At 42.3% G+C, this 13,303-nt stretch overlaps 1 pseudogene; it reads right to left on the bottom strand.

Moving 5' to 3' along the window:
• Window positions 1–1,054: 1,054 nt before the first annotated feature.
• Window positions 1,055–12,061, bottom strand: LOC130122474 (piggyBac transposable element-derived protein 4-like; annotated as a pseudogene).
• Between the last annotated feature and the right edge of the window lie 1,242 nt (window positions 12,062–13,303).

Genomic DNA, 13,303 nt, shown 5'->3' with positions numbered 1-13,303 from the left:
TCAATAATTGATATGCTAAAATCTTGTCAGCAAAACAGTGCTTGCTAAATTCATTGAGACAGAAACCGAGCCGCCATGCAGTACAGGTTGTGAAGCACTCAGCTAAAAGGCAACTAATTTTAGGCCAAGGCAAAAAGATAAGTTTTAAGTTTGGATTTAAAGGACTCAACAGACTCTGATTGTCTGATGGCAGCAGGCAGGTTATTCCACAAGAACGGGGCCTAATAGGAAAAGGCTGTGCCACCAACTGACTTCTCTTTAACTTTGGGTACACACAGGAGTCCTGTATTTTGAGAGCGAAGAGATCGAGATGGAATGTACACCCTTGTGCTGTGTTCGAAAGCTGTTTCTGTCCCGTGTGTTCGTGGGTTAATTTTGAACCCTCAGTTCAAAACACTCAAAAACAATGACCATCATCCAATAGTGTTTTTACTACAGCATAACTAACTTATTATGCATTCATAACCATACAATCCTGTTGTAATTTTATGGCCCGAACACACATTACACCACATATTTTTAAATTAAAAATGGGATTAAATTCACTCATTATATTCCCTATAGTGAAGACAGTGGATAATTATGTTATCTGACTATAGTAGACTAATATTAGAATACAATTTCTAAAAAAAAAAAAAAAGTTTTTCGAACTTTATATTATTAACTATAGTAACCTCTGTGATGTTACGGGTCAAAATTGACCCACACAGATTTATGTTAGAAAAAGGTTAAAAAAAAAAAAGAAGCTTTTTTCATAAAACACAAATTTATTTGATTCAAAATAGCAGATTAAAATTAAACACAAACATGAACAAGGGTGTTTCTGTGTATCCAGTGTGTGTGTGTGTGTGTGTGTGTGTGTGTGTGTTCACATGCACGAATCACAGTATGCAATTGTTTGAGTGTGCTCCCTGTAGATGTATTTTTTACAAGTGTGGCAAGTCATGCTGGTTTTTCTGTCCTTGTTGGAAGGGCAGGACTGGCACCTCTTTCTCTTGCTGCCACTGGCGTCCTCTGGCTCAGTCCTAGTGGAGGTTGCTGATGTGGTTGCGGCCTAAAGTTCTCTCACCAAGTTGGCAGAGTCAGGAGTTCGGGGAACCGACTGATGTTGTTCAATGTGGGGAATCATCAGAGCTCTCCCCAACTCCTGAAGAAAGAGCATCCTCTTGTTGAACTTGCCGTTGTTCCACCCAGCATTTATTTCAGTCCACACCATGAATGCATTGTAGGCTGAGACATCAAGAATGTTATAAAAGACAGCCAATGGCCACCGGGCCATCTTCCTTTGGCAAGTGTACATGCCAGTGACCTTGTCGAGGTTGTGGACTCCGCCTTTGTTCCTGTTATAGTCCAGGATAATGTTTGGCTTTTTGTCCTCCCTACTGCTCACAGCAGCATTCTTGTGGAGAATTGACATCATGACGAGATTTTTCCTTTTCTTTGGACAGTATGACACAGTTGTGGTGGTCTCCGTAAATGCAAACTTCGAGGAGAAAGGGGCTCTGTCCTTTGTGTCTAGCAGTGCAGAAGGAAGCTCAGGTTTATTCTTCCTGACTGTTCCTACCATGGTCAGTTTTTTCTTCAGCAGTTCTTGGCTGAGGGCATAAGATGTGAAGAAGTTATCACAGGTGATGTTGTGCCCTTGAAGCCCCTGTGTCATGTCCAGCACCACCCGCATGCCTTGATTTTTCTCTGCCACTCCACTTGCAGATTTTCCGGTGTATACTTGCATGTTCCATGCATAGCTGGTCCTGGCATTGCATGCTGACCAGATTTTAATCCCGTATTTCCCAGGTTTGCTTGGGATATACTGCCTGAAGGGACAGCAGCCTCTGAATGGGACAAGTCACTCATCTACAGTGACCTCTGGCCCTGGATTGTAGACGCATGGCAAGCGTTCCACCCACTTGTCCCAAACCTCCCTAATGGGAGCAAGTTTGTCACAAGCACGGCAAGCAACTCTGGTTTCCCGATTGTCAAAGCAAATGACTCTTGACAAGACATGAAAGGTCTGAATGGTCCCACGAAAAATACTCCGGCCTGTCTCAGCATCCCATAGGCTGGCAGTAGCCTCATTATTGGATCTGTAAGGCAAGGCAATACAAGGCAGGTTTATTTGTATGCCACATTTTAACAACAAGGGCAAAAGAAACACATTATAAAAGGACATTTGAGTTCATAAGAGAATAAAATTATAACGCAGAATACACACCTGTACAAGCCAGCAAGAAGCAACAGCCCGAAGTAAGCATCCAGATAGGTTTTGTCTATTTCCTTCCAACTGTTGCCAAACATTCTTCTCCCTTCCAGGTTCTTCATCTCAATCAAGATAGTCTGGATAGACTGTGGTATGAACAGCTCAAATGCTGTCTTTATATCTTGAACATGTGACACTGCAAATATAGTGGGCCCAGGGGTCATTCTGATGATGTTCTGAGCTTGTGCTCAGCCTTTGGTTTCATTAGGGATCTTGGACCATGCCATCTTGCCATTCCTTGACACGAAGACCTCCTGTTGTTCTCCCTCATCCAGGCCTACTTCCTCATCAGATGTGTCTTCATCATGTTCAGGCAAATACTCCACATCATCTTCATCCTCAGACACATCTTCTTCAATTTCAGCCTGATCTCTCTCTCCCCCAAAGCCTGATCTCCCTCCTCAAAGATGTGATCAAGAGCCTCACGGGCAGTGAAAAATCTTTTGCTCATTGTGAAATTGACAGATACTGCTGAATGAAACTCAAATAAACTTGGCAGAGATATTTATAGATGTTTATGCGAGACAATCTGTGCAATGTTGTTCATGCCATGCCCCCCAGAAGATGATCAAAGCCTACACTGTACTGCGAGAAAATAATTGTTCCCGTGGAGGAAGGGGTGTGTGTTCAGGTTCAAGTTGAATTTCAATGTCAGTGTCCATATTCTGTGAGAAAGGTTGAGTTCCCGTGGGGTGAGGGGTGCCAGAGGAATTGGGAGTACAAGTGCATACTGCGAGAACATAATTGTTCCCGTGGAGGAAGGGGGTGGGGGTTGGGTGTCTAAAGTCAAAGATGAATCTTGATTGAGCCAAATTTGACCCAGAGTTACCCACAACATTTCAATGCACTGCTGGGTCTTCCCAGACCCAAACACCAATTGACACACTTGTTTTTTTAGACAGACCTTCAGAATTGGCTAAAATGGTCAAAATCAGTTTTGCAGTGTTTATATAGCTGTTGTGGAGGATAACATGAAGCCTTGTTCCAATAATAAAAAAAAAACTAGATGGTAGTTATTATATAATTTTAACTTGAAATGGGTCATGGCAGACCCGAACACAACATAATTAAGATCAGACAGGTAAGATGGGGCAAGCCCAATTATGATTTTATAAGTCAGCAGAAGCACCTTGAAGTCTGATTTAACATGGACAGGAAGCCAATGAAGGGAGGCAATAATTGGTGTAATATGGTCAAATTTCCTAGATTTAGTTAGGATTCTAGCTGCAGCATTTTTAACCATCTTAAAACGTTTAGTACTAGCATGTGGCAGACCTGTAAACAGAACATTATAGTAATCAAGTGTGGATGAAACAAATGCATGTATTAGAGTTTCTGTGTCAGCCATGGACAGCAAAGACTGAATTTTAGCGACGTTACATAAGTGCAAAAAGACAGTCTTGAGGATTTCTTTCATGTGCTTAACAAAGGAAAGGCTAGGATCAAACATACCACCAAGCTTTTTGGCTGCCACACTTTGTGAAATCACAGTTGTTGATTGTTATTGTTACTTGACAAATATGGTGTCTGTGTCTAGCAAGGCCACTGACCAGCAGCTCAGTTTTATCCGAATTTAAAAGCAGCAAGTTTAGTGACATCCAATTTTTCACAGCAGCCAAGCAGGCCTGTAAATTAATCATTTGAGTATGATCATCAGCCCTTATAGGCACATACAGCTGAGTATCATCAGCATAACAATGGAAATTTGTTCTATAACTGCATATAATTTGGCCAAGAGGGGTGAAATATAAAGAGAGAAAAGTAGAGGGCAAAGAACTGAGCCCTGGAGTACACCATATTTACCATCAGAGAAATTTGATATAATTTACTATAGCAGACTCAATGTGTTCTGCCAAATAAGTATGACTTAAGCCAAGAGAGAGCTAAACCATAGACACCAAAATTACAATTTAATCTGTCTAATAATATACAGTGAGCAATGGTGTCAAAGGCTACACTGAGGTCCAGTAATAGAAGCAGATGTGGAATCAGAGTCCATAGCTAGTAAAAGATCCTTCACCACTCTGGTCAGAGCAGTTTCAGTGGAGTGACAGGTCCTGAAAGCTGACTGAAGCCGGTTCAGATGGTTTTCTTCTATATGGGTCGAAAGTTAGCTGTCTTAAAACTGCTGGGAACAGTGCCAGTAGTAAGTGCTAAATTAACCATGTCTAGCATTGTAGGTCCCAGGAAATGCCAGAGGTCTTTAAAAAGGTTTGCTGGTAAGGGGTCAAGTAAGCAAGTAGTTGACTAAGCTGACATGAGCTTAGTCAAAGTATCAAGAGAGATAGTCTCAAAAGCAGTAATAACATGCACTATCAGTGACTCATTGTATAGATGTGAATTTGGTAAGACAGGATCTTGATGTCGTGATGTCTTGGTTGACACACCTCTTCAGTGTCGCGTGGAGGTCGCGGACAGTACCTGTGGAGTGGCAGACTGGGGTGTGGGTTTCCATATTCAAAAAAGGGGACCGGAGGGTGAGCTCCAATTATCGGGGCATCACATTGCTCAGCCTCCCTGGGAAAGTCTACTCTAGGGTGCTCGAAAGGAGGCTTCGACCAATTGTCGAACCTCAGATCCAGGAGGAACCACACGGATTCCATCCTGGCCGTGGAACAATGGGCCAACTCTTTACCCTTGCGGAAGTGCTGAGGGGGGCATGGGAGTTTGACCAGCCAGTCTACATGTGTTTTGTGGACTTGGAGAAGGCTTATGACCGTGTACCCTGGGGTACTCTGTGGGGGGTACTGCGGGAGTATGGGGTATCGGGGCAGTTGCTACAAGCCATCTAGCCCTTAGTCCTTGTATAACCAAAGTGAGAGCTGTGTGTGCATTTTTGGCACAAAGTCAAACACGTTTTTGGTGGGTGTCGGACTCTGCCAAGGTTGTCCCTTGTCTCTGATTCTGTTTGTAATATTCATGGACAGGATCTCAAGGCGCAGCCAAGGTGAGGGATGTGTCCATTTTGGGAACCTCAGAATTGCATCTCTGCTCTTCAAAGATGATGTGGTTTTGTTGGCTTCATCAGAACGCGACCTCCAGCGCGCACTGGGGCAGTTTGCAGCTGAGTGTGAAATGGCCGGGATGAGAGTCAGCACCTCCAAGTCTGAGGCCATGGTTCTCCACCGGAAGATGATGGATTGCTCCCTTTGGGTTGGGGATTAGTTGCTGCCCCAAGTGAAGGAGTTCAAGTATCTCGGAGTCTTGTTCACGAGTGAGGGTAGGATGGAGCAAGAGATTGACAGACGGATTGGTGCAGCATCAGCAGCAATGCGGACATTGTACTGGACCGTTGTCGTGAAGAAGGAGCTGAGCTGGAAGGCAAAGCTCTCAATTTACCAGTCAATCTTCATTCCAATCCTCACCTATGGTCATGACCTTTGGGTAGTGACCAAAAGGGTGAGATCAAGGATACAAGCAGCTGCATTGAATTTCCTCTGTAGGGTGTCTGGGCTCAGCCTTAGAGATAAGGTGAGGAACTCGGACATCCGGAGGGAGCTTGGAGTAGAGCCGCTGCTCCTTTGCATCGAAAGGAGCCAGTTGAGATGGTTCGGGCATCTGATTAGGATGCCTCCTGGGCGCCTTCCTTTGGCGGTTTACCGGGCACAGCCAACTGGAAGGAGACCCCAGGGTAGACCTAGAACTCGCTGGAGGGACTACATGTCCAATCTGGCCTGGGAATGCCTTGGGATCCCCCAGGAGGAGCTGGAGGGCGTTGCAGGGGATAGGGATGTCTGGAGTGCACTACTTAGCTTGCTGCCACTGCGACCAGACCCCAGAAAAGCGGCTGAAAATGAGATGAGATGAGAAGAGGTGAGGTGAGGTGAGGTGAAGTGAAGTGAAGTGAAGTGAAGTGAAGTGAAGTGAAGTGAAGTGAAGTGAAGTGAAGTGAAGTGAAGTGAGGTGAGGTGAGGTGAGGTGAGGTGAGGTGAGATGACGAGATGAGATGAGATGAGATGAGCTGAGCTGAGATTAGATTAGATTAGATGAGATGAGGATCTGCCAGAATAGCTGGAGTTGAAGAACTAATTTTGTTTATGATCTCATCAACCTTATTGCAGAAAAAGTCTAAAAACTCATGGGCCGTGAATGGTGACCAGCTTATAGACGGCTGCTTTTTAGTAAGTTTAGATACAGCGTCAAAGAGACATATGGGGTTATGTTTATTAATATTGATTAAGTGAAAGTGATACACTGCTTTTGCAGCAGATAGGGCACACTTGTATTTCAATAAACAATCATGCCAAGATAGGTAAAAACTTCCAAATTTGATTTTCGCCATTTACATTTCAGTCTCCTGCAGGCCCGCTTAAGAGCACGTGTCTCATCGTTAAACCAGGGTGTAGGCCTCTTTAGTCGCCTAACTCTGGTAGTGAGAGGTGCAACTGAATCGAGGAGACTAGAGAGGGCCACATTTACGTCACAACGGAAATTTTCAAAAAAGTCAGTCACTACAGTGAAAGGAGTCAAGACTTGAGGCAGCTGCCGGCCAAATGCAGCTACAGTGGATGGACCAATGTGGCGAGTGGCAATTACATCTGTGCCAACATTATTTGAACAGGCCAATAATGCTTCAAATTTGATGAGAAAACGATCTGACACAGCAGATGTGGTTGGCAAGACATTCAGATCAGAAACAGCTTTCCCTTTAGATAAAACCTAATCAAGGATGTTACCAGTGCAATGAGTCAACTCTTGAACAATCTGAGTGAAATTAAAAAGTATCAACTAGTACCAGAAAGACTTCACTTAGATGATCAGCAGCCTTATTCAGATGTGAAATCACCAAGAATTAGAATCTCATCAGAATGAGTAACAAGACCTGAGAAAAATTTCCAAATTCTTCAAGAAATAATGAGTAACAGCCAGGATAGAGTATCACAATTTGGATTGAGCTGAGTCTATTCATGGCTGAGGGAGATGGACCAAGAACAAGAGCCTCAAAGACTGGAATTTAGATTCAAGTCTAGAAGACAGATTGAAAATAGTTATATATTAAGGTAACACCACCACCTTGTTTATTTCCCGAGCTACATGGGCATAAGTATAGTCGGGTGGGATGCTTCATTTAAGGGAAGGAAAACATTTGGTTTCAGCCATGTTTCACATAACCCAATCATGTTGAAACTAGTTCAAGAATCAGATCATTTATTTGTAAAACTTTGGTAGACAATGTTCTGATATTTATGAAACTAAATATAAGTATCTTGTGGAAGTGATCAGTAGTAGGCAAAACTTTAGAGCAACCGATAAGTGAAATATTAATTGGAATTAGACACCTCATTGATAATTTTGTCAACCAATGCTTTGGACGACATGTGGTCACACTTTTGCTAACATTAGATGTTTGCATTAGGTACTTTGTTGCACATTTCACCACCACCAGTGGTAGGAATGATTATTAGATTATTGTGATTCACACATTTAGGAGAGGAGCGCTTAGGAGCAATACATCAGGGTAGGGAGACAGTCTCAACATAATAGACCAAGCTGTCAGTCTGATAATCTACACTATGATAAATTCCCTGACTAAACATATCAATTAAACTATTTGACTCCACATCCATATTAGATTTAAACCTAGCAGGCACTAATCACCTGTGACCGACTGAATGATAAGTCCCTAGTGTCAAACTAAATGTAAACAGCCATCTATATTGCGAGACAAAAGAGTGGCGCCATCCCCAGTAGGGTGAATGCTGTCTGCTTTCAGCAGGTAAGAGCAACCCCAGGAAGAAGGCGACCCAAGGAAGAAGGCCAGTTATCAACAAAGCTGAATCCCTGCTCATTACAATAATGAGCCAGCCAGCGGTTAATTGAGGTGAGCCTACTGTACATCTCATCATTACCCCTCACAGGTAAGGCACCCGAAACAATTAATTGATGCCGACACATCTTTCTGGCAAACTCAAGCGTTCTGACTAGGCTGGCTTTTGTGACCTCTGATTGCTTCATCCTAGCATTATTGATACTGACATGAATAACAATGTTGCTGAAAGTAGTGGTGCTGTGTGCCTAGGTTCCCTGATTCTCCCTCCGTGATGCCAGCACTCTAAGATTATCCTCCATGTCAGAGACTCTGGCCCCGGGTAAACTGTGAGCCAGGGCTGGCGAAGCTAATCTAACATTGCAGGTAATGGAGTCTCCTATCACTAGCGTGCATTGCTTTACTCTGTTAATAGGAGTGCACGCTGGCCAGTAAGACTACCAACAGGGCTGGTGAGTGGTGAAAACCGGTTTGCAGTCGGGAGAGGTGACTGCAGACCAGGCCACACGACCTGTGGCTTGCTCTTGCAAGCCTTCCCACGCCAGTAAGCAGAGACTAACTTTGCCACATCTGCCAACAAGGCTGAGCTAGTGCTAACAATAGCAGGTCTGCTGTCAGGCCCAGGGCTAAGGCTATCTCAAGTGCCCGTCACATCTAACATAATCCTAGCTGAAAGAAGCTGCTCTAACTCATGGACACATATCTCTAGTAGAGACAACCTATCTGTAACTACGGAACTGTCACCACAAACCATTTTTTTTAACGAGGCTGCTTTGACTGCGAATGCAATAGAGCTAACTGCTAAGCTAGGCTAAGCTCGAAGCTAGTAAACTAGGAACGAAAGGGTGCCTACTAAACACAAGAGTTATATGTGAAAGAAAACTAGAGAATCTAACGATAAGTGAACTAAGCACAGAAAAGAGTTACATCAGAACAAATGAACAGGTTAGGGCAGAATATAGAGAAGAGAGAGTAAGAAAATAAACAGCATTTATCAATCTCAGGAAGCTACCTATCACAAAGGTGGAAGCTGGAAACAGTTGGCAGTGATGTCCATAGACCAACACCAAAGGATGTGGTAGAGGTAAAAGTGATTTTTATATATATATATATATATATATATATTTTTGCATTTTAGTTATTGTATAATATTATTATTATATTGTTGATGATATCGATAATTTGAGATAGATCGCTTCATTTCAAGCCTTTACTCTGGGAAATTGTAACATGTTTGTGTAACCCACTCTTGGGATGCGCAATGCTTTAGGTTCGGGAGGAGCTAAGGGCAGAGTGTAATAACCACACACACACAAATTAATCTGAACTGCACATTTAGTGTGCTGGAAAATACAAATAGAATTTACAATTGCAATGAAAATAATAAGCTGGGCCCTTAAAATAAAGAAATAGTCCTGAAGTGTGATTTTCTACACTTCAATGAGTCAAAGACTAGTCACAGTTAATTGTCAGAGTGCACTCTGGGGTTTTGTTCAAAGGATACCAGTCTGGGTGACTGGCACAACTTGCCACACTGGATGGTAAGTAGTTGTCCTGCAGAGGTTCAGATCCGCTTCTTATTGTCACTCTGGTGGCTCGCCATCTATCAGCTCTCAAATGACTTCTCAGGATTCCGATCATAACAAAAAAACCTGACCAAGACACGTGGGATGCGATAACCTCGTTAAAACGGCACTCTTCACAGCCCGTGGCTCCTGCAAGCTCACACACGTTGCGAAGCAATTATCGCTTGATAAGGTGCTCGCAGCGTCCACGCTCTCGTCTCATGTGTCACTGCCCCTCCCTTCTCTATTCACACAGACACGCCCTATCCTCACAAACACTCTCTATCCTAGACTCGATCAATCGAGGCAGGTAAGAATGAAGCCGATAGAGATAACCGATTTTAACGAAGTAATAAATCATAACTATAATATGAAATAAAATAAAACACGAACTTAAAACAAATTAATGGTTATAACTTATATAGTTTTTAAATAAGTTTATTTTTCTTTAACCCATTATTTCTGGCTGGGTTACATTTGCAATATTCAATACTGGCCAAAATGCTACTGAACAATCACATTGACCTTTTGGAGTCATTTGTCCCTATTCAGCGTTTTAAAAAGTAAAAACAATGACTACTAAAGCAATAGGAGTTGAAGCAGCCGATCAGATCATATACTCGACAGCTGAAGTAGCTGAATAGTTTAAAGTTTGACATAAGTTTACAGCTTAAAGTCATAAAAGTGTGAGTCTACAAATCTATAAGGCATTGTAGTGTATATAGGATAAATGTAATATGAAATGTTGAAAGAGAAAAGCACCCAGTTCAAGTCTGTTAAAGCTCATAGAGTAAAATAAAGTGACTGTTAAAGTTAGAGTTTGAAGCAGCCCCTCATAACAGTGAGATAAACAGCGTTAAATTTAGCCCACTAATCCATATATCATAATGGGCCATGGAAAAAAAAAGTTTGACTTTTTTTATTCAAAATGACTTGATTTGAAGTACTGTTGGAAAATGTTATGGATAAAAAGGGGGACAGTATTTTAGGTTATGTTATCATAAGGCATCAATGAGCAATATATGTGATTTACTTTATAGTAGTAATGTAGCCAAAAAGATGAAGTATGTCCATACACATTATAGTCTGTCTAAAATGAATGACTAACATCTTCAGTTGTACAAATTGTTTCTTCACTCTGTTTTACTCTCTTCCCTTTCACAAAGACATACACACATGTGCAGCAAACTGCACATTTTTCTCCACTTTATGCCCATCTCAACTGTCTCTAGGATCTGAGCTGTCTCTCAACTGCTTACACCGACTCTCCAGTTTATGTGATCCCCACGATCACCACATCACAACAGAGTGATGATGCTCAATAATGTGCTGAGAGGGATTCTGAGTGTATGCTGCATTTCTCTCCAACCCAAAACCCTAACAAATTTCACTGATGAGTCATCCTGTCTGGTTGAACGCATATTAATGACTGAAACAAGCCGGGTTTTAGATAAACTGATGCAGTAATATAATCCCATAATAATAATTAGTAGTAATAATAATAATAATAAGTAGCCGACAAGCTATGCAAAGCTTGTCAACAAACTGCTTTTCTGTATCTTGTTACGTGGCGACAGCAAAAGTGCGACCCCACCCAGCCCTCACCACCTGTAGCAGCGACAGGCGCTATGCAAGCGCTCACCTCCAGCTGTACTGCTAAAAAAAATGGGGGGTGGGGCGTTAAGCAACTTTCTTCCAGTGTTATTTAAAAAAATTTAAAAAGTACATCACTCTTACAGCTATTAGTCACTCAAATAGTTTGGGGGTGTACTCACACTACGATCCGTACCGCAGCCAAGGACGTTTGACCCCCAAAGTCCAGCTCGTTTTACAAGTGTGATCGCTCCGTACCATGCTCGGGCACGGTTCAGCATACTGTGCCCTGCCCCACTTGAAGAGGTGGGCTTGGGCACGGTTCAGTTGGAGTCACGGTAGTATGATCGCTAACCGTGCCAGAGCACGGAACTCAAATGCTATGACCTCATTATGCAAGTGTCCCATTCAACAACATTCTGCAGCAAAATTTACTGAAAACCGCTGCACTGCATAACTGATAAATCTATAAGGCATGTGAGAGGATCACGTGTCACCGCGCCCAAAACGACTCCAAATACGCCACAAGGTAAATAAAATCATGAACTCCATTGTGCTATGCGAACGCGCTTCTCTTCGACAAACGAAGTCGCATCGTGATGACGTGGACATGCTCGAGCACGGAATGTTAAACGCAGGCCATCGAAGGAGTGGGGACAGTAGTGCTAGGGCATGGTACAAGGCAACTGTGCCTGGTGTGAGTACACTTTTGAGAAAGAAAAAGAAAAAAAATCAAGCCTCTGTGTTTAATACTGGAATCTTTACTGAGGATCTCAAAATCTGACCGCTCCCGGTAGGCCTCAACCAGTCAGGGGAGCTCCTTGTGACGGCGTAGTCCTGCCACCTGTCAGTTATTCCCGAACGCTGCTTTTCTGCCATGCTTCTTGTCGGTTTTCTTGTCACTATGGATCACTTGGAGGCGGATAGACTAAATAGCATTCATCTTGATAAACACTTCACCTTGAAGTACAAAAGTACTTCACAGCATCAGTGTTGGGGTAACTAGGAGATTTGCTCGAAGAAGAAAAAAATGCATACAGAAATTAACAACTGCGATACATTTTATTGCCATTATGGCATACTTATCTTGGTAAGAGGTTGTCACACAAGATGCCGGTACTTTGAAAATAGCAATCTTTAAAAACACTTTAAAACAGTGCTTCACAACAACAACGACTGGGAGATTCGCTGAAAAAAAGTTTTAAATGCATAACAACAGGAATTCTGTCAGTAACAACAGGCAATTTCAGGCGTGGGCATGAACCTGGTTCGTAGGGAGGGATTATGGGAAGGAGGAGGAAGCAGAGCGAGGGCTGGTGTGGATTTTTTGAGGGTGTTATGTCAAAATTGCTCACTTATCTAAAGTTGCCTCCCCCAGCTTTGAGAGCAGTGAGGAACACAACTAATATTCATATTAAAACTGGATCCGGTGAAGGGTTAAGCTAGCCATTAGACTGGTGGGGAATGGGTTTCTAACAAACATATAAACTCAAAACCTAATAATTGTATCGGTTAAATGTTTTGAGAAACAGCATGAAAAGCTGAATATTTTGTGGTTTAATATGTGTTGATGGTGTAAGAAGTGTGAGTAATCACGGTTTAAAAAAAGGCATGAAATAATTTACATTTCAACAGTCACCATTTAAACAGCTGGGCATTCCACCATTAATTTAAATAGTTTGAAAACCTGAATTAAAAGTTAAATTTCTTAAATAAAATACCAATGAGAAAAGTAATTGAACACTTCTCCTAAGGAAGCTGAAGATTTCAAAGCTCAAATGAGGTTTCTTGAGTGGGAAGAACATGAGTATGGTTGCGTTCAGCTAGCCCACTAATTACCATCACATCCATGTCCTATGTGCCTTGTTGGCAATCAGCATTCAAGTTAGAATGCACAAAGGTGAAGAATAATGGGGTAGAATTACTTTGACTAATTTTCAAAAATTAGCCTTGTCAGCTTCATATCAAATAGTATACTATATAGACCTTTTGCTGGAGAATTGCACAGGGTGCTGTACCAGCACAAGCTGCAAAAGGACTGATTATCATATTAGGAGATCAGAGTGGCAAAAAGTTGCTACTCTGAAAGTCTGCATGCATGCTCAATATCTAGGTAAGAAA

Source organism: Lampris incognitus, chromosome 13 (assembly GCF_029633865.1).
Source record: "Lampris incognitus isolate fLamInc1 chromosome 13, fLamInc1.hap2, whole genome shotgun sequence".
Taxonomy (NCBI): Eukaryota; Metazoa; Chordata; class Actinopteri; order Lampriformes; family Lampridae; genus Lampris; species Lampris incognitus.
The sequence above is the reverse complement of the archived record's forward strand: the minus strand, read 5'-3'. Positions and strand labels throughout refer to the sequence as shown.